Below are 20830 nucleotides of genomic sequence, written 5' to 3' on the forward strand. Positions count from 1 at the left end.
TTAGCCAGTATAAAATCTAAACATCACCACCGGACCCACAAAACGACTCTCAACACATCATTGCACACTCAGTGTGCTGAAATACTTGTGGTGAAGATGCTTATAAATGTTTAATGCCAAAACTGCACAGTTGCTTTAACATGACATGTTTATTGCACACTTTCAAAAAAAACCCTGAATGTCTACCCTCAACATTATGTACACACAGTTGGTGATATTGACGGGTGTCCAAGCATACAGAGATAAAGAGAATTCTATGCTATGTGTACTGCCAATAACGTACATGTAAGCAACTGTTCTGGAATCTGAAAGTTAAGTTTGAATATCTGGAAGGTTAAAATCATGTTAACTCTGTCACTAAATATTGACTGCTCTTTAAAGCGATTAAATGATGTACAGAAGGAGTTGTGCTAAGGAATTAAAAATTCACATTTATCTTTGGATTCGATTACGAAAAAGGAAAGAAAACAAAACTTTTCTTTGTTTTCCATAAATTGTATTTGAAGGGGCCTTAATCTTTAGAGACAAATATTGCTGTGAATCCTTTTTCTATCACAGAGACTTGGTGGGATAATACACACAATTGGAATACAGTAATCCCCCAAGATACGTGAGGGTTGCATTACATGCAAAACTTGCATATCCCAAAATCTGTGCAAGTCAGGGGCTTGGGCAGTGGGTTGGAAGGGAGCAGCGGGGGTTAAACCTGTGGGGGGGTTAGGGCTGCAAGAGACTGGAGGGGTGGAGTTGAGCCAGGTTCATGGGGGTTGGAGCCAGATCTGCAGGGAAGGTTGGAGCTGGGGGGCGCACAACAGAGCCTGGAGGCACCCCCCCCAGCACCTAGGGGAGGATCTGGCTATGCCAGCTCTGCTCCCCTTCGAAGGGTGGGGGTCTCCTTCTCCACGCACCTCGGTGGTTGCCTGGGACTGGAGCTTCCACGGTCCCCCTCCAATTGTGCTAAGGTGAGCTATGTGCATGTAAAGTGTACATCTCTCAGGGATTTATTGTGTACGTATGAATCAGGGGTCAGCCGTGTAAGAGCAGGGTCACGTACTCGGGATTCACTACTCTGAGACCTTACTGTATTGGTATAGAAGTGTCCAGCTTGCTCAGGGAGGAGAGTCAGGAAAAAAGGGAAGAGGTGTTGCCTTATATATTAAAAATTTATACACTTAGACTGAGGTTGAGATGCACATAGGAGACAGATTTGCTGAGAGTCTCTTGTTAAGGTTAAAAAGGTTAAAAAAACCCAACGCAGCTATCATGGTAGGGGTCTAGTACAGACTACACAACAAGGAAGAAGAGGTGGATGAGGCTTTTTTTAAACAACTAACAAAAGCACAGGACTAGATAGTGATGGGGGACTCCAAATATCTGGACATCTATTGGGAAAACAACATAGGCAGGGGACAGATTATCCAACAAGTTCTTGGAATGTATTGGATACTTTTTTTTTTATTTAAAAAGGTGAGGAAAGCTAATGGGGGAAGGCTGTTTCAGATTTAATTTTGATAGATACAGAGGAACTACTTTCAAATTGTCAACCAGAAGGCAGCTTGGGTAAAACTGACCATGAAATGATAGAGTTCATGACTCCAAGGAATGGTAGAAGTGAAAACAAAAAAAGAAAGACAATGGATTTCAAGAAGGCAGACCTTAGCAAACTTAGAGAGCTGGTAAGCAAGGTCCCATGGGAAGCAAGATTAAGAGGAAAAACAACTCACAAAGGGACATTATGCAGGGTACAAGAACACAATTTCCCACTGCATAGCAAAAACAGGCAGTATAGCGAAAGGCTACCCTGGCTTAACCAGAAGATCTTCAATTTTCTAAAAATCAAACAGGAGTCATATAAACAGTGAAAATTAGGTCAAATCACCAAGTATGAATATAAACAAACAACACAAGTAGTACATGGGGTACAATTAGAAAAGGGAAGTCACAAAAAAGAGCTCAATCTAGCTAGAGACAAAGAGTAACAAGAAAACAGTCTACAAATATATTAGAAACAAGAGGAAGACCAAGGACAGAAGAGGTCCATTGCTAAGTGAAGAGGGAAAAACAACAGGAAATGTGGAAATGGCAGAGGTTCTTAACAACTTCTTTATTTTGGTTTTCACCAAGAAGGTTTCCTAAAATAATGAATGCTGGAGAAAAGGAAGCAGGCACAGAAGTTAAAAATTACTTAGAGAAGTTAGATGTCTGCAGTTTGCCAGAGGCTGATGAAATGCATCCTAGAGTACTCAAGGAGCCCAGTGAGGAGATAGCTAAACCATTAGCTATCATCTTTGAAAAGCCATGGAAGACAGGAAAGATTCCAGAACACTGGAAAAGGGCAAATACCGCACCCATCTATAAAAAGGAAAATAAGGACAACCCAGGAAACTGCAGTCTCCTGTGCCAGGAAAGACACTACAGCAAATAATTAAGGAATCTATCTGCAAACACCTGGAAGATAACAAGGTGATGAGTAACAGTCAGGATGAATTTGTCAAGAACAAATCATGTCAAACCAACCTGACAGCTTTATTTGACGGGATAATTACCCTTGTGGATAAGGGGGAAACAGTAGATGAGGCATACCTAGACTTTAGTAAAGCATTTGATACATGATCATCTTATCAATAAACTAGGGAAATACAATGTAGATGGGATTACCATGAAGTGGGTGCATAAGTGTCTGGATAACCATTCCCAGAGAGTGTTATTAATGCTCACAGGTGTGCTGAAAGGGCCTAATGAGTGGGGTCCTGCAGGGATCAGTTCTGGAACCTGTTCTCTTCAACTTCTTCATCAACAATTTATACAATGGCATAGACAGTATACTTATGAAGTTTGTGGATGATATTAGGCTGCAAGAGGTTTCAAGCGCTTTGGAGGATAAGGTTATAATTCAAACTGGAGAAATGGTCTGAGGTAAATAGGATGAAGTTCAGTAATGACAAATGCAAAGTACTCCACTTAGAAAAGATCAATCAGGTGCACACATATAAAATGAGAAACTACTGTTATGGAAGGAGTACTGCAGAAAGGAATCTAGGCATCATAGTGGACCACAAGCTAAATAAAAGGTAATAGTATGACACTGTTGCACGAAAAAAAAAGCAAGCAGATATCATTTGAAGATGCATTAACAGAGGTGCTGTAAGCAAGACATAGAGGTAACTTTTCTGCTCTGCTCTGGGCTGATTAGACCTCAAGTGGAATACCGTATCCTTTTCTGGGCACCACATTTCAAGAAAGATGTGAAGAAATTGGTGAAGGTAGAAAGAGAAGTGACAAAAATTACTAAAGGTCTAGAAAACAATCTATGAGCGATTGTGACAGGATTGAGGTAGACCACATACTAAGCTGGATACGTGCACCTGTCCCCTTAAAGAACATGCCTACCATCCTCCAACCCTAACCTACCTATCCTGCCTTTAATTGTGCTGCTGTGTGGTCTGTTGACCAATGTCAGTCCAGCTGATTTGTTGGGCAGTATGACCCACTGGACAGAGTCACTCTAATTACCCTTGTCTGTAGGGCACCATGTCCCAAATGGCCTCAATTGATATAAAGAGTTCGTCAAAATGCCCTACCCTGTGGGGCAGTGTGGCCCAAAGGCCAGTATCATTGTGTCTGTTCCTAGATGAAGGGGCATGAGGGCAACATCCCCAGTAGGAGAGTCCAGGCCCAACTTTTCCACTGGGCCCCAAACAGAGCCTGGTTAGTGGAGGAGTAGTCCACCACCAGCTGAGCAGGGATTCTTGCCAAAACATGTCGGGCTCTTTGGGGTGGGAGGTACTGCTCACGCACCCTCACTGGGTCACTTCCCACCATCTCCATCAGTCCACCCGATTTTGGAGTCTGTGCTCCTATTCTCCCACAGGGCTTCACAGGTTCTGAAGGACTGTCCCAGTCACTAGAGTCACTGGCTCCTGCTGTTCTGGTTCTGCAGCTGGTCCACCTCTGGAGCATCTCCAGCAAGTCCTTCCCCTCTGGTGGCCTGCCCAGACTGAGTTAAGTTGCTCCCTTTTATATTAGCTCCATATTTGGAGCATGCCCAGTAGAGCAGAAGGGGCATAGTTTTTTCAGCCCTTAGTGCAGAGTTAATCCTCGCATGCCCAGTGCGGGGAGAAGGTACCCAGTCATAGGGATGACTGAAAGAATTAGGTTTGTTTAGGATGGAAAAGGAAGACTGTGAGGAGACATAACAACAGCTTTCAAATACCTAAAAGGCTGTTACAAGGAGGGAGAAAAAATATTTTCCTTAATCTCTGAGGAGAAAACAAGAAGCAAGGGGCATATAATGAAGGAAGGTTTAGGCTGGACATTAGGAAACACTTCCTAACTGTCATAGGGGGGTAAGCACGGGAATAAATTGTCTAGGAAGGTTATGGAATCACCATCATTGGAGCTATTTAAAAGCAGGTTAGATCTGTCAGGTATGTTCTAGATGGGGCCTGACTCTGGCATGAATGCAGGGGAATAGGCTCGATGACCTCTCAGGGTTCCTTCCAGTTCTAGTATTCCATGATTCTTCTCAAACAAAGGAAAAGTTGTGAGAAAGAAACGGGATATTCCTATTTAGTTGGTAGGAATGGTGTAGGCCAGAGGATTCCATACATTAACACAATGTGGACAACATCTAAAAACATGAGATACTGGTCCCTTCTTCTATCTGTGATCAAATAACTTACTTGTGGAACATTAAAGTAATTATTCACATGGTAAAATATAAGCATCCAGTGAATTTTTAGTAGATTTCATGTCAATTCAGGAGCTGAAAACAAGGAGCAGCAGTCAGTAATGTAAGACAATTCTTCATAGGCCATACGTCTAAAAACCATTGGTGCCAACAGTTGTTTGCATCCCATACTAGTTTTCCCTTTGCTTGACTATTGGCAGTTGTCTTGTATACCCAAGCAACTCCAATACAATTTGTACATTCTGCTGCAGTACAAATAAGGGTCACATAATGTGCAGTTTCTCGCACAGTGGTTGTGCCACGTCAAAAACATACTACTTTGCTCTCTGAAACCAAATCCTTCTGGAAGAAAAAGATTCCAGCAACTTGAGGTATGAGTATGAATGTCACTGTCTGAAAAAATGCTAACATTTCTACGGAAAGGTAGCAGTTTTTAAAGAGGTTATGCATGCCACACACTACAGCTGAATTGCGAAGCTTCCTTTACCCTTGAATCTATTATGTTTGTCTTTTATCATATGCGTAGCCAATGCCTTTTCTAATCTCTCTTCTCATTCTTCCAAAGCAGCTGACTACTCCATAACAAGTTCTGGAAAGCATCAAACAACTGCATTAGTGGAGACTTGACTGCCTTGCCTTGAGCCTCACATAGACATTTATAACTGTGTCTAAAGTGAACATGTAACTGCCACGCTGAACGACTAAGTGCAACATTTCTCCACTTCAACATCTGATAAACATTATGACAGATGCACAGCCTTGGAATCTGAGGCTATGGCTACATGGCAGACCTCTCCCTGGTGTAGCTATAACAATGAAGCGGTGTCATCATAGTGGTACTAGTACTGATGTTCTATGCCAGTGGAAGAGAGCTACCCTGTGTACTTAATTACTCCAGCCCTGTGAGCTGAGGTAGTTATTTTGGCAGGAAAAACTAACCTGAGACCTTGGCCTAGCCCCAGAACTCGGACAGACAAAAGACGGTTTAAAATATTTTTCTACACAGAGACTGCAGACAGTTGTCACCAATGCACTGTTAACACTCTCAGGGGCCAACCACATAGAACATGTAACAATACAGCTAGCATGGCAAATATATGGGAGAATGTTAGAGTGGAGTGTTGGACACACAAATTGTGTGGTTCTAATCTTCATGATCTTTTCATGATCACAATCTTTTTCAAGAGAAGAAAGTGGGGATGGCTACACCACACACACAGAAAACCTTCATCCTATGGTTTGTCCGTCAAACTCTCAAATGGAACCCACAAGGAAAGTGCAAAAGAGGAAGACCTCAGATAACATGGAGATCTACTGAGACTGAAGGACAATAACTGGGGTACTCCTGGTGTCAGCTTGAAGTTTTGTCCCGAGACAGAGTGAAGTGAAGGAGACTTGTAGATGACCTGTGCTTCACCTGGAGTACAGGAGTTTAAGTCAAATCTTCATGTGCAGTTACCAGTAATGGCCACTGAGATCTCTACTTGCACATCAAGGCAACTAGCTGCAACTTGTACATGTGCCATGAGCTTGTCTCTAGGGATAGCAGAACCATAAGCCATTGAATTAATCACCAGAAAATCCTAACCCTGTGTGTGTAATTTTTCATTATCCTCCTGCATTCACCATTTTCTGTCATTTATTTCTCCTTTGTGCTAGAACATTCAGACTTCTGTCAAGTTTATGGATTTGGCTTCTTTCTGTATTGTTTTGTAAAATGTTTCTCTGAATCATCTTCTTTTCTTTCTAGGTGGTGTCCGTATTACCATTTGGTATGGAAGTCATGTTGGTGACATTCTTTAAGTATGTCCTAAGTAGGATCATCATCTTATCACACCCAGGCTGTGTCTACACTAGCCCAAAACTGCGAAATGGTCATGCAAATGGCCATTTCAAAGTTTACTAATGAAGCGCTGAAATACATATTCAGTGCCTCATTAGAATGCCAGCAGCTGCGGCACTTCGAAACTGACGTGGCTTGCCGCTGCGCAGCTCATCCAGATGGGGCTCCTTTTCAAAAGGACCCTGCCTACTTCGAAATCTCCTTATTCCTAACAGCAGATCGGAATAAGGGGATTTCGAAGTTGCCAGGGTCCTTTTGAAAAGGAGCCCCATCTGGACGAGCTGCGCAGCAGTGAGCCGCGTCAATTTCGAAGTGCTGTGGCTGCCAGCATTCTAATGAGGCGCTGAATATGTACTTCAGTGCTTCATTAGTAAACTTCGAAACGGCCATTCGCATGGCCATTTCGAAGTTTTGGGCTAGTGTAGACATAGCAATGTTTTAGATTGGTTTGCTCTACTCAGAAAATTGGATGTGTAACAAACTCTTTGCAATGGACTCTGAAGGCATTTACTTTAGAGTGATATGCTCTTCTTACCGGTATCGGTTATAGATTTTCAGTACTCTACTCCATTAAGGAGGCAAGACATGAGGCTGGTGTTAAAAATTAAGATTTTTGTATCTGTGTCATTCATGCTAGTTTTCCAAATGTTTTCAAGTTTTTGAAATTTGTTTGCTGCTTTAATATTCATTGTGTACATCTTACAAAAGATAGCCATCATTGCAGATTTCATTACCTAGACAGGTACAGTGGCTTATTTCTACTAGTGCTTCTTTGTCTCCTCTAATAGTGATTTTATTTTTTGGGGGGTGGGAGGGAGACAAGGATATTTTATGTTTGGTATTTTGTCTTCCCCTTGATGATGAAAAAACAGCATGTTTTGCTGTATTTGCCAAAACCTGGGTCTTCTTTTTTTTTTAATTAAGAGATGCCTTGAAGCAAGCAAGACATCGTCAGAAAACTGAGGGAACCCAATTGTGCTTTGTCATTTGTCCATACAGTTCCTTGGATGCCTTTTGCGATTAATTTCCTTAGGACCACTGCAAACAACAATGGAGATATAATAAGCCCTTGCCTTACTCCAGTTGTCACTGTAAACTATTGGCTTATGTTATCACCAGCTAGACATTTGGCATTATAATATAGATCTTTAATTATTTTAATAATTTTTGCTAGTATTCCACAGTAGTCCAGAGACTGTACACCTTGTCAAAAGCCTTCTGGAAGTCTATAAATTTTATCACAGAAGGTGCTTGCCACTCCACGTTTTGTTCCATAACACATCTGAACACGAATATGATCTGCACATGACTTCAGTACTATAAAATCTGCTTGTTCTACTTTGCACTGAAGGTCTGTTAGTTTCTTGATATGCTCCAGAATGATGGTGCAAATGACTTCCCCAGGCACTGACTGCAATATGATTCCCCTCTAGTTGTTACATTTGGTAAGGGACTTGCAGTTCTTTGCCAATTTTACTGTAAGGCTTCTCTTCTACTGGGTTAGGTTCTTCTCTTCATTCAATATTCTATCAAAAACCCCTCAAAGACAGTCTACAGGACTGTTTCTTTGTCATCTGCTTTAAGCAACTCTTCAGTTGTTTTCTCATTTTTGAGCAAGGCTTTTCTATCTGCTTTGATTGTATCACCTCCTAAGTCAGTGGTGGGCAACATGTGGCCTCCATGTTATGGTGCATTGTGTTATTTAATTGTATAGAAAAAGTCTTTCAGAGCATAAAATGTCTGAAGAAGGAAACACGTTCAATATTCAAAATCTCCAATTTCTTGTTTCACAAAATCTTAGCATAATATTTTGAAGTCTGTGACATTTTAAAGCCCTGTAAAATTAGATTTATAAAAGAATCTGAAACAACCTTAGGTACAGATCATGAAGAGCTACTACAATACTAAGTACAAAAACTTTATGCTTTGGTGAACTACCAGACTGAATCCATTCCCACTGGAACATGCTTTGTTGCTATATTTAGCCATAACCTTTTAGTTGGAGAGCAATTTTCACAATAGCCGTTTCCTATGAAGTGAAAGAGTTTGGCATGGTTGCTGCTGCACAGTTAAAATGGCACTAACTGGCTAATACACAAATGACTTGTGAAGTTTTCTCAAAAGCTGGAAAAGAATGGTTTGGGCTGCAGTGAGCTGTGGCTGAAGGTAAGAGCCAACAGCAAACTGTCGCAACTACACATGGTAATTTGTAACAATTCAAATATTTAAATTTTATATTTTCAAATGTAGAGGCATTTAGAAGACTTATAAACAAGTCAATTTTTCAAATCAAATCCTTTTCCAAACAAAGAGAAACTCTACAAACTCATCTCCTACAAACACACCCCAGGGACCTGGGACATGCTTCTCTACGTACACAAACATGGGGATTCAATCAGACCCACGATATCTGGCCATCAGTCTTGCTGAAAAAATAATGGGACCTGCATAAACCATCCTCAAATCACTTAACACCAAAGGGCCAGCTTCCTTAAGAACTCAATCAACTTCCTCACAAGCTCCACAACATTAACAACCTCTTTCAGAACACTATATTTGTCACCAAGAATGTCAGTTCCCTGTACATCAACCTCCATAACAATGATGACAGAACTGCCTGCCTCAAATATTTACAAGATGATGAACAATTCTGAGATATTCACCCCAAACACATCCACTTCACCCTCACCCAAAATAAATTTACATTCACCACCACCCACTTTCTCCAAACCCTTGGGAAAAGCCATGGTAGGACGGTGTCTCCACAATACGACAACCTCCTTATGAAGACTTTCTGATCAAATGCACCTCAAAATCCATGGATGACATTTTCACCCTAGATTTTCACCACAACTTCAACAACCATGACCCATCCGTCAAACTCTCTGTAGAACACTCCCATATTAGCATGATCTGCGTGACCAGCACAATCAACTTCAACAATGTAACCCCACAGACAACTATATGAAAACAACCCATGGATTGCTACATTTACCTTCATACAATAAGTAACCACACCAAACACACCAAGAAATCTGTTATCTACAGCCAGGTACTCCAATACAACAGAATATGCTCTGAGGAGAAAGTCCAGGAAATAAATACTTCTTAGCACAACTTTCTTCATCAAGCAAGAATATCTACCACAGCAGTGGCTCACATCATAGAATGGGTCATTCAAATACCCGGAAAAAATGAGCTTCAATCAAAACAGAAATAAAACCACCTCTGGCCACACACCCTAATTATCACCTACAACCCCAGGCAGGCATGGATATGGTGAAACAGATACAAATATTGGAGACCACATCCCAAAAGAAATATTTCCTGAACTCCCCCATCCTCTACAAGTTCTTCATCAGAAGCAAGCTTCCCACAGACTAGAACACACCAACTCAAAGCAAGACCAGAACCTGCCAGAACAACAGAAGCAAACCTGAAAACACTACTACTTATAAGCTGTGCGCTTGTATGGCTGCTCAAGAAAAATTCAGATGATGCTCAGCTGATTAGCAGAGCGGCCACAGCTAGGTTTTGAGTTCCTATGACTGATGCACATTTGCACGTGCCTTAGTACACATTAAAAATGTATTCCACACACAGATGGTAAAAAGCCGTACTGGATGGGAAAGCTTAGAGCAAATACCGAGTACTAGAATAATCAACACCCCAACCCCCGGAAATAAACCTTTCAAGATCCAGGCAGTCTCACACATGCCTATCACAACATATGCATTCCTCTTCCAGGGCACTGAATGCCTCAATAAACAACTATGTGGGTGAAACCAGAAAATTTCTACTTTCTTGAATGAGCTTACACAGAAAAGGATAATAGAAAAAAAATGACATATCACTTGTGGGTGAACAATTTTCACAAAGCAGTCACTCTATATCTGACCTATCCGTCATCATCCTCAAAGCAAACCTGTACAGCACTTTCAAAAGATGATATGGGGAACTTAAATTCATAATTTTGCTATACTGTAAGCTAAAAATCATGGTTTTAATAAAGACAGATTTATGGCATATTACAATAATCTTTAACTTACTAACTCCCCATACCTTTTGTCCTAACCCTACAGTAGTGTTAATGTGCCACTTCATCATGAATTCTCTTAGAATATGTGAAAATGAATTATGTTGAACAATCCATTCTACCCTGTATTTAGCTGTCATTAGTGTAACTTTTCCCAGACCAGAGGAAGAGTTCTAGGTAACTCAGAAGCTTATCTCTCTCTCCAACAAAAGTTGGTGCAATAAAAGATATTATCTTACCCATCTTGTCTGTAAAATATCCTCGACCAACATGGCCACAACACCTCTGTGTAAGACCATTCTGTCAAATAAAATCAGATAATTATAAAAAAGCAAATTCAATGGCTGGCTGAGAGACTTTTTTTTTCTTCCTTCTTCACAGTTTCTCTTCAATTGGTATTTTTATTCTCTTAATTACAGTGTTCCTATCCACTCCTAAGATGGTCCATTGTTTGATATAGCCTTCTCAACAAACTCAGAAACAGTCTTTATATTTTAGTAAAAATAAAATATATCAACTACAATTTTATATATATTCTCCACTTGATATCCTGAAGTGAATTACAAAGGCAATACGAGAAATATCTATGCCAGTGATTATGTATTGGCTGAATCAGGTAAATTCACAGGTGTAGTAATACATTCCTACAAAAAACAAAAAGTAGCTTAACAAAATCCATACATTCTCATGGGACTTATGGAGCTAAGGGCCTAATTTTGCTGTGAAATATGCACATAGATTTCATCCACTTCACTGGGGACGAAGGCATCTCTACATTTGTTAGAGAATTACATACCACGAGAGAATGAAAGAATTCTGCAAAAGTTCTTAATCATCTTTTGCCCACATTGTTTATCCTCCTAGTTGCTCTAAAACAGTACTTCTCTTCACTCGCATTTACCATCAAGAACAGAAGGGGAAGACTAACGGTCAAGATTACAAGCGTTACAGAAATTTTTCCAGGCAAGGCAAAGTTAACATTTGGCAAGAGAGCCTGGGAATCTCAGTCGCTTTCTATACTTATGCTTTTGCCATTAGTCCAACTCCAAGAAATCCCCCTCACCACTGCCATCTCTCTCTCTACAGAAAAATGTGAATTCCAACTGCAACATCATTCTGTATAAGGAGGTCTTACCCACAAAAGCTCATGATCTAATAAGTTTGTTGGCTATTAAGGTGCCACAGGACTGCTTGTTACATGTGAAGCTACAGACTAACATGGTTACCCCATGAGATTGATCACATAAGTGGATGCGGTAAACTCAAATTATGGAAGCGAAAAGGAAAGAATCAGTAAGTGGTAGGTTATATACCAAAAATATTTACAAAGTCAATGAGGTCTCAAGGTCCCTTCCAGTCCTAGTATTCTATGATTCTATGAGGAACAATGGGTCACTAAAGAGCAAAATTATTGAATACTTTACTATATATTTGAGAGGGTTTGCCTATGAGTCTGCCTGTCTCTCTCTGTCTGTTTGCTCAAGAACTCCTCCTAAACAGTAAGAGCTAGTAGCACCAAACTTGGTACATGGCTCTATCTTATCATAACTTAAAGCAAGGTAAGCATTTGCTTGTGCCAGGAAAATGTGATGTGACTGGAATGGGACTGTGTCTGATAAAACTATACAGAAGAGAGACAGTCACCAGACAAGCAAAGGGACTGGCTACCCACTCCTCTCCCCCAGCATTCCCCCAGCCCAAAGTTTCACGCCCCAAAGGGGCTCTTTAGGGGTATGTGAACCACCACTTCAAATTCATAGTTGTTGAATTTTACAGAGGTTGTTTCCTCAACTTGTTGGCACAGTAGGTTAATGCTTTTCTGACTTCTGGTAAGCCTGCAGGCTTTGAAAAAACTGTCCACAAAGTTTTGGAGATGAGCATCTTTGTGAGTTGTCACTGATGTGCCATCAGGACAGAGGAAATACTGAGAACATAACAGCCATACTGTGTCAGACCAAGGGTCTGTTTAGTCCAGTATCCTGTCTTCTGACAGCGACCAATGCCAGATGCTCCAGAAGGAGTGAACAGAAGAAGTGGTTGCTGAGTGATCCCTGTCCTGTCATTCATTTCTAGGGATATCATTCCTACGTATCTGGCTGATAGCCACTGATGGACCTAACCTCCAAGAATTCATTTAGTTCTTTTTTGAACCCTGTTAAAGCCCTGGTCTTCACAATATCCCTAGGCAAGTTCTACAGGCTTACTATGCACTATGGGTGCATCTACACTAGCCTGGTACTTCAAAGTAACCGACACAACATCGAAATAGCACCCGTCGCATCTACATGTTAGGCAGCGAGACGTCGAAATCGCTATTCCCATCCGAAGATGGGAACAGCACCCTACTTCGACGTTCAATGTCGAAGTAGGGTGTGTGTAGACGATCCGTGTCCCACTACATCGAAATAGCAGTGTCCTCCATGGCGGCCATCAGCTGAGGGGTTGAGAGATGCTCTGTCCAGCCCCTGAAGGGTTCTGTGGTCACCGCCTGCTGCAGCCCTTAGCGCACCTGCAGCTGGGGGTCCATGCTGTGTGCACAGGGTCTGCAACCAGTTGTTGGCTCTGTGGACCTCGTGCTGTGCAGGCTGTGTGTGTCTGGGAGGGGCCCTTTAAGGCAGCTGCTTGCTCTTGCCCCAGAAGGGCTAGTCCAGCCTGTAACCCCATCCACAGGCTTTGCTGCCCCCTTATTTTGACAGGGAGTGCTTGTGTGTGTGGACACTCCACATTTCCTTCTGGGGCAGCTCCTTTCGATGTTCCCTGTCACTCCTTTGACATTGAATGTCGACGGCACCAGCCCTGGAGGATGTGTAGATGATACGCATCGAACTAGCCTATTTCGATGTTCTTACCTCGAAATAGGCTACTTTGACGTAGTGTGCTAGTGCAGACGTAGCCTTTGTGAAGAAAAACTTCCTTTTGTTAGTTTTAAACCTGCTCCCCATTAATTTCATTTGGTGAAGCTTCCAGTCCAACCTAACAAAAGCCAGTGAGCTGCTTGTATAAACTGGTGTTATTCTCTCTCTCTCTCTCTCTATATATATATATATAGTGTTCATAGTGTTCTCCATGCTAGCTCTCAGAAGGAACAAACAGTGACAATGAACTATACTGCAAATGGTAAATTATTGTAGTTTCCTACTTATTTTGATGACCAATTTATTTGTTGTAGAAATTAGGTAACATATCAAGGATGGTCAGCAATACCTTCTTTTTGTGTTGCTTCTTTCTCTCCCCCTTATTTCCTTTCATTGTGTGTTGCAGACTCCAAATCAAAAACAACTTTAGATTAAGCTGGCAGAATTGCAATCCTCCACAAAAGCATTTTTCTTACATCAGCAACAGCAGAACCAAAACAGTTTGCATCTCAGAAGGGTTAGATTTATTATGGGCTATGGAATGTTTTGCATCTTGGTCACTGGCTCAAATGTAGTCTGGATTATTTGTGACTGTCCGTTGCAGCACCCTAATGTCTGCTTGTTGGGTTTGATACAATATGAGGTGAGACTCTCAGTCCAGTTGAGAGAGGCAGATGTCCACATAGAAGACATCACTATAGCTGATAGTGGAAGAAAATTTCAGCAAAGAGGCTAATAATTTAATTGACATAGGTACCTTTAGAAGTGGTTGTTGTGTCTGACAGCCAGTGGTCAGTTATTAAAATTAATGCAGTCTACATTCATTGGCTGGATTCACAGCCTGTGTGACCTGAACTTTCTGTGAATGACATTTAGACTGGGAGTCATCTGCAGATAAACACACACACGTGAGCAGGAAGGGATCTGCTGAGCCTGCAGCAGATGTGGCTTGTCTCTATTAAAAGTTGTTCTTTGCTTCATAGCTGGGCCTTAATTTCGCACTGAAGCACACATGGGGTGCAGACAGGATGGTACAACTGGTGTCCATTCCGTACACAGAGCATTTTTGTCCCCAAGGTTGTCAAGCTACACAGTATTTCAGCTGCCAAAGTAACCTGTACATAGATATTTGAAACAATTGGGCTAATCATCTGAGCAAATGCTCACTAATGTGAATGAGACATACGGACATAGTCCTTACTACTTAATCAATAACTGAATATGCACAGATGCCTAACCAGCAATAATTTGCTTTAAATACAATAAAGTCTTCATTTCAATAAAGATGAAGAAGAAGAAGAAGAAGAAGAAGTGAAAAAGTAGTTGATGGGGTTAACTCAACTGGCCCCCCAGACACAGCGCAAACACCACATTAAATATTTACTAAATTATAAAAACCATTCAAGAGCCTAAAACATATACAATATACTTCATTGGTACTGACTATGTACAGTGCTTGCCTTTGAAGCATGCATAAATTATTATTTTCAGAAGCAGATTAATTGAATCACAGCAACATTACTGTTGAGTAACATGACCATATATGACACTTTCTAGTACGACTTTGTATTAGCTATTCGTTTATATAGTTCTTTTCATCCTGAAGGATTTTAAATTGCTTCACAAACTTAGACCTTAATCTTACAACTAAATAGTGCAAGAACAAATTCTTGCTGGGAAAACTTATGTAGGCAGAATATCCAACAAGAATATCATTAAACACTTTCATATTCAGTAGCTCTGGGACTGGCAGGTTGCCGGGTATTCAAATATTCTGGATAACAGAGAGGTATACATAGCAATGCATAACACTAAAGAAACTAAAGATTACATATATTGAGAAACAAACAGAAATGTATGCAGGGTACTTTACTTCCAAACAACAGTAGTATTGTATACTTCAAACTTACACTGTATTTGCTATATTTATTTGTATTTACTTTCACTGTACTTATGGAAAACGTAACTAAACTTTATTTATGGTTAAAATGCCAGTTATTTGAGAGTTCTGGATGGTAGGAATGCCAAATAGGAAAGAATTTACTGTACAACCACCACTATGTCCTACAGTACTTTTCTATTCCCTACAGCAAGGGTGGTGGTGGGGGCTGGGGGTGGGAATTTTTTCTATTGGGGCATTGAACCACAGAAAAAAAATCACTTGCGGTCACACACGGTTCCATGTGGGGGATGCAGAAGCTTGGGCTTCCCTTAGTCTCTGAGGCGTGGCCAGAAGTGAGGGACTCAGGGTATGGGAGGGGGCTCTGGGCTGGGGAGCTGGAGCAGGGAGGCTCTAGCTGAGGGTGTGGGCTTGGGAGAGCACTGAAGATGACGTGTTTGGAATGTAGGAGGGGATTCCAAACTGGAGCAAAGGAGTCTGAAGTTAAGGAGGAGGTTCACGGGCAGGGGATTGGGATGAGCGAGGCGGTTTGAGCTGTGGGCTCCAGGAGGGAGTTTGGATGTGGGAGGAGGCTCAGAGCTGGGGTGGGGGAGTGGGCTCTAAAAGGCTGGTGCTTACCTCAGCCAGGACCCAGTTGGCAGCACAGAGGGGATAAGGCAGGTTCCATTCCTGCCCTGGCTTCAAGTTACTCCTGGAAGTGGCCAGAATGTGCAAACTCATAAAGCACTAGAAAGCCTTCCCATGGAACCACAGTCTCCTTGGTCATTCTGTCTATTTTGCCACCCGTGCAAACTGGACTCAGACTGCTACACAGCAAGGACCACAAAAGATTCAGGGACTATGTGATAAAATGGTCAAAAGAGCTGCACAGTGCAGTAGCCAAAAATAATTTAAAAAACCAAAGTATCCCCTGTACTGTATACTGTTGCAGTTTCCACGGCTCAGTCTTTCAAAATGAACAGCATGATTCAATGTAGAAAAATTAATGCAGAGTAGTGTAAGTACATTAGGGTTGCAAGATGAACAGGGAAGAAATCAGTTTGCCTGAACGGAAAATAAATGCTGCTATAAGAATAACTTCTACACCTCAGCTACTTTTATAACATATTACTTTTATAACATATTACTATTATGATTTTTGATATATAACAAATACTCACTCTCCTCCTTAGACAGTTTGTTTTTTAAAAAGATTTTGGATCCACAAGAAAAAAGTTTAGTTAAAAAGCCTAAAACAGCATTTTTATAAAGTTTATTTTTCAAACAAGATATTTTTGGATCTGCATCCAAAAAGTTTAGTAAAAAAGCTTAAAACAGCATTTAAATATTTCAAGGACATCTGGCAATTGGAATGACTGGCAGCAAATTTACAGGCAAATAGCTTACTCTTTCAAGTGAGATTCAGAGAACTGTACCAACAACTAAATACTGAGGCAAAGGTACAATCACACAACCTAATCCTGAAAGTCATGTAAATGTGCTAAACTCCCTTCCATTAATAAATACATAACTCTTTTGTTGTGAGCCAACCATTTGTAATTTTGAATACAAGGCCTAACTATACAGCTTTTCAATACATTCAAAAATTGCGCAGTAGGCGTCCATGGAGTTTTATCAGATGATATTCCACACAATCACATCAATCTGTTTAAGTAAATTTAGTATAGTCACAATATATGACTTAAAAAAGAAAAGTATAGTTGGTTTGCCTTTTAGCGTTGTGAGACTATGACAAGAGAAGGAAATCAAACTCTGGATCAAAGTGTATATTTTTCTATTTATTCTTCTTCAAGCATTTATGATATTTAGAAATTATATTGAAATATTATATTACCAAGATTCAGGCAGTCCACAATTCAGTTACCAAATTCTGTGGCAGGGTTCATGGATTCCAAGGCCTTCTTGAAATTCTACTGCAGCTTCATTTACTTTCTGTTTTATATTATTGTCTGTTCGTTTGCAGAATTCAAATAATTCATTTTGAAGACCCACATATTCAGTTTTCAAGAATACGACACATTTTTGCTTTAATATATAACCATATGTTACAAGGAAAGCTGGAGGTTCTAGCAGTTGGAGTTAAGATAGGCCTGGTCTTTACTGCCAAGTTTTTCCAGCGTAGCTATGTCAGGTAGCATTGTGGGAGATTTAAAATCACACCCCATGACTGACATGGCTATGCTGGCAAAAGTCCTGATGAAGATTCAACCCTCTTGACAACAGTGCTTCTGTCAGCATACCTAATGTTATTTTGTAGCTACATCAGCAGACGAATGCCTTCTGCCAGTTTATACTGCTTCTGCACTAGAGGTTTTTATCTGCGTAGCTATACTGGCCCAGACTCTGTAGTGCAGATAAACAGATAGCATTGGCTTTTGACAGGTGAGCGAATACTGAGACATTCACATTCATTGCATGTTTTGACATTTAAAGTACTTTTGCTGTTTCAGAGTTCACGTCTCAATAAGATGAATAGGACAGTTCAAACATCTCAGCGGTTTTACAGGTAGTCTCCAGACTACAGATTACATTCCTACTTCCATTAGGGCACTCTGAAAATGTAAAGCACCAGAAAGGCTAGAAACCTTTTTTTTTTTTTTTTTAAATCAAAGTTTAGATTCTGAGCCACAATTCATTGCTAAAGGATAGATTCCTTGACACCAAAGAATACACAGGAGTCTGGATATAACAATCTAGTGGCCATCTGTATTTGTCTTGAGACAGAACTGATGAAGTAGTAACCTAATACTAGCCGTCAGTTTCCAGGCCTGTTGATCTAGCAACACTCATAAAATTAAATGGAAAAATAAAGTAATTTTACCAAAATACATTAACAATATATTATTACAGTAAAAACTCTTTCCTATCCTGCAGACCTGAACCTGGGAGGTTGCTGGATATTCAAAAATGCCAGATATGTGGAAGGTTACAATATACTCTAGGCAGGGCAGCGCTCAGGACGGCTCACGCATGGCTGTGCTGTGAGCTGCTCTGGGCAGCTTGTTCATTGTCAAGCCATGGGCTGCACGGGGCGGGGCAGGGCGGTGGGAGCCACTTTGGGCAGCTTGCGCATGGCCGTGCTGGGAGCCATTCTAGGTGGGGCGCTGCTCTGGGTGGCTCACACACAGTCACATCGCGTAAGGAAGTTGCTTTGGGTGGTGGGCGCTGGGCTGGAGATTGGAGGAGCTGCCGGTCTCTCTCTCTCTCTCTCACTCTCTCACACACAGACACACACACACACAGAGGATGGAATGCTGGTTATTTGAGATGTCCAGTTGTTTGAATAATAATTTTTTAAAAAAAAGAGTTTACTGTATAATAAATCAAGCAGCAGACCAAGTCCCCCATGGGGTAAATTTGTTTAATACCTGTCAGCAAAGGAGAGTCTTGTTCAATCAACTTTACTTTTCTGTAATTTCTTGAGACTCCCTTTGCCTTGTCTGTTTCCCTCTGCTACATATTGCAATCATTTCCCAACACAACAGTTAATTACCGTCTATGCCCCACTGACGTCAGCTGCCCTAACCCAGAGATATATAAACAGATGTAGCTCTGAATACTCAACAATCAGACTTCACCATCACATGTTAAATTAGATGCTCATATACATTAGTGTCAATGTGGCATATTTTACTGGAAATGAAATTAACAATGTATAATGCTAATGGGAAACATACTTATCATATCCTATCTCAAAGAACTGGTAGGGACCTTGAGAGGTCATGGAGTCTAGTTCCCTGCCCTCTCCTCAGGACCAAGTACCATCCCTGATAGTATTTTTTTTTTAAATCTAGAACTAGACCCCTAAATGGCCTCCTCAAAGATTGAACTCACAATCCTGGGTTTACACGGGCAATCCTCAAACAAAGAAAAACTGCTTGGCAAGTGGAGTAAGAGGGAAAAATCTAACCAAGGTACCGGGCAACTCCTGTCAGCGCTACATACCCTCCCACCGAATTCAGAAAGTACTGAGGGCATAAAAACATGCACAGAAGGACCAAAGAGATTAATGCAAGAATCATCCTATTATATAGGCACACGTATTTGTAGCCATGAGTGCCACAGATTAATAAATGAAAAACTGAATATGACTAGTGTATATTGGACTTCTGAGCATGGAATTGATCAGAAATTATGATCTCCCTCATTTGGTGTAAGTAGTTATCTCCACAATGATTTTCAAAAGTATTAAATTAAAAATCTAACTTTTGGGGGAAAAACAAGAGAAAAAGGATGTTACCATGTATGGAAGCCAATGCTAATTTGCTTTAACTCACAAATATACTTGTTGATAAGAACACAATGTATTTCCTTGGTGTAAAAAAAATTAGAAAAAATCATTATAGACAGATTTTGTTTTGGGCATGGCTCTGCAGGCACCACAGTAAACATTTAACAGTTACTTAGACACTGGTACTCTTCATGTCTCCTTTGTATACTAGTATAAAGTAAATGTTTTTGAAACTAGCCTGAAGGGCTTCTAAACTAGTAAGTGTTTCCATGGTAACATACTGCATTAACAAAGTGAAATCATTTCACACATTCACTGTAATCAAGCAAGTGACCAGGCATTTTGTAAAACATTTTTTTTTTGGTTTTAATTTTTCAGTATCACTACAAAATTTAGTTTGACTAAAATAGAGTTAAGTAATTCCTCTCTTTTTTACATGGGAAAAGACATTGTGTGTGAAAAATGTACTTCTTGAGACTTGCCAAGGGGTTCTGTATTGCAATTCCCTCGATATTCTATGGTTCAAAACAAAAAAAACCTCAACACTGTCTTGTCTGCCCACTTCTAACCTGTGTACTGTCCAGCCCAGCTGACATACGTGACTAATCATTAACATAACAGTAGCTCCCAAAGGCCTGCTCATTGTGCGGGGCACTATGTACTAATAATAAGACAGTCACTACTACAGAATGTTGCCAACGTAAAGGACAAATCATACTTCAATTTTAGATTACTTTTCACGCTCAGGTCCTGACCGACAACTAGCTTATTTGCAGAGCAGACTGCAAGATTGGGGCAGATAACAAATTACTGGATTTAATCCATTCTAGGGTTACTGTTTCCTATTCCCCACCCAGCCTCCCCTCCCACGCACCCCCCCCCCCGAAAAAAAAGGACACTGCTGGATATGGGAGGGACAAGAAGTGGGGGAGATGGAAGGACAGGTATAATTGAGAGTATTGAAGGGGGTATTTGTGTTGGGTATACTCACTGAAGGTGGTGGGGAGTGTTGCTCCATGTCACTGTGAAAGGGTGACTGATGCAAATACAGAATGCACCAACCACTGTCAACCAGTGCCTTCCATAGGTCTGAGAACTAGAGCCTGAATGAGCAGAATTGGGCAGTTGGGGCACACAAGGAAATAGACCAATCAGCTGCCAATGCGGGGGTGGGAACCAGTTGGGAAGTGGATCAATAGTGCTCTTTCTGCAACCCCCACCCCCAGACATTTCCTGTTATTTGAGAAATACGCTTGGACAAAGAAAGGAAACTCA

The 20830-nt window shown here is 40.9% G+C and overlaps 1 protein-coding gene across 5 annotated transcripts in view; it reads right to left on the reverse strand.

Annotated features, from left to right (window-relative positions):
• The window catches only part of FAM110B (family with sequence similarity 110 member B), a 166476-nt gene that overhangs the window by 34739 nt on the left and 110907 nt on the right, over positions 1-20830 (reverse strand). Inside the window, exon 2 of one of the 5 annotated variants that reach the window (XM_074985778.1) lies at positions 10809-10869. The exons of the other annotated variants lie outside the window; for them this stretch is intronic. The gene's annotated coding sequence lies outside the window, so the exon portion shown is untranslated. The remainder of the gene's footprint in view (positions 1-10808; positions 10870-20830) is intronic. 5 annotated transcript variants of the gene reach the window in all.

This window comes from Carettochelys insculpta, chromosome 2 (assembly GCF_033958435.1).
Source record: "Carettochelys insculpta isolate YL-2023 chromosome 2, ASM3395843v1, whole genome shotgun sequence".
NCBI classification, from domain to species: domain Eukaryota; kingdom Metazoa; phylum Chordata; order Testudines; family Carettochelyidae; genus Carettochelys; species Carettochelys insculpta.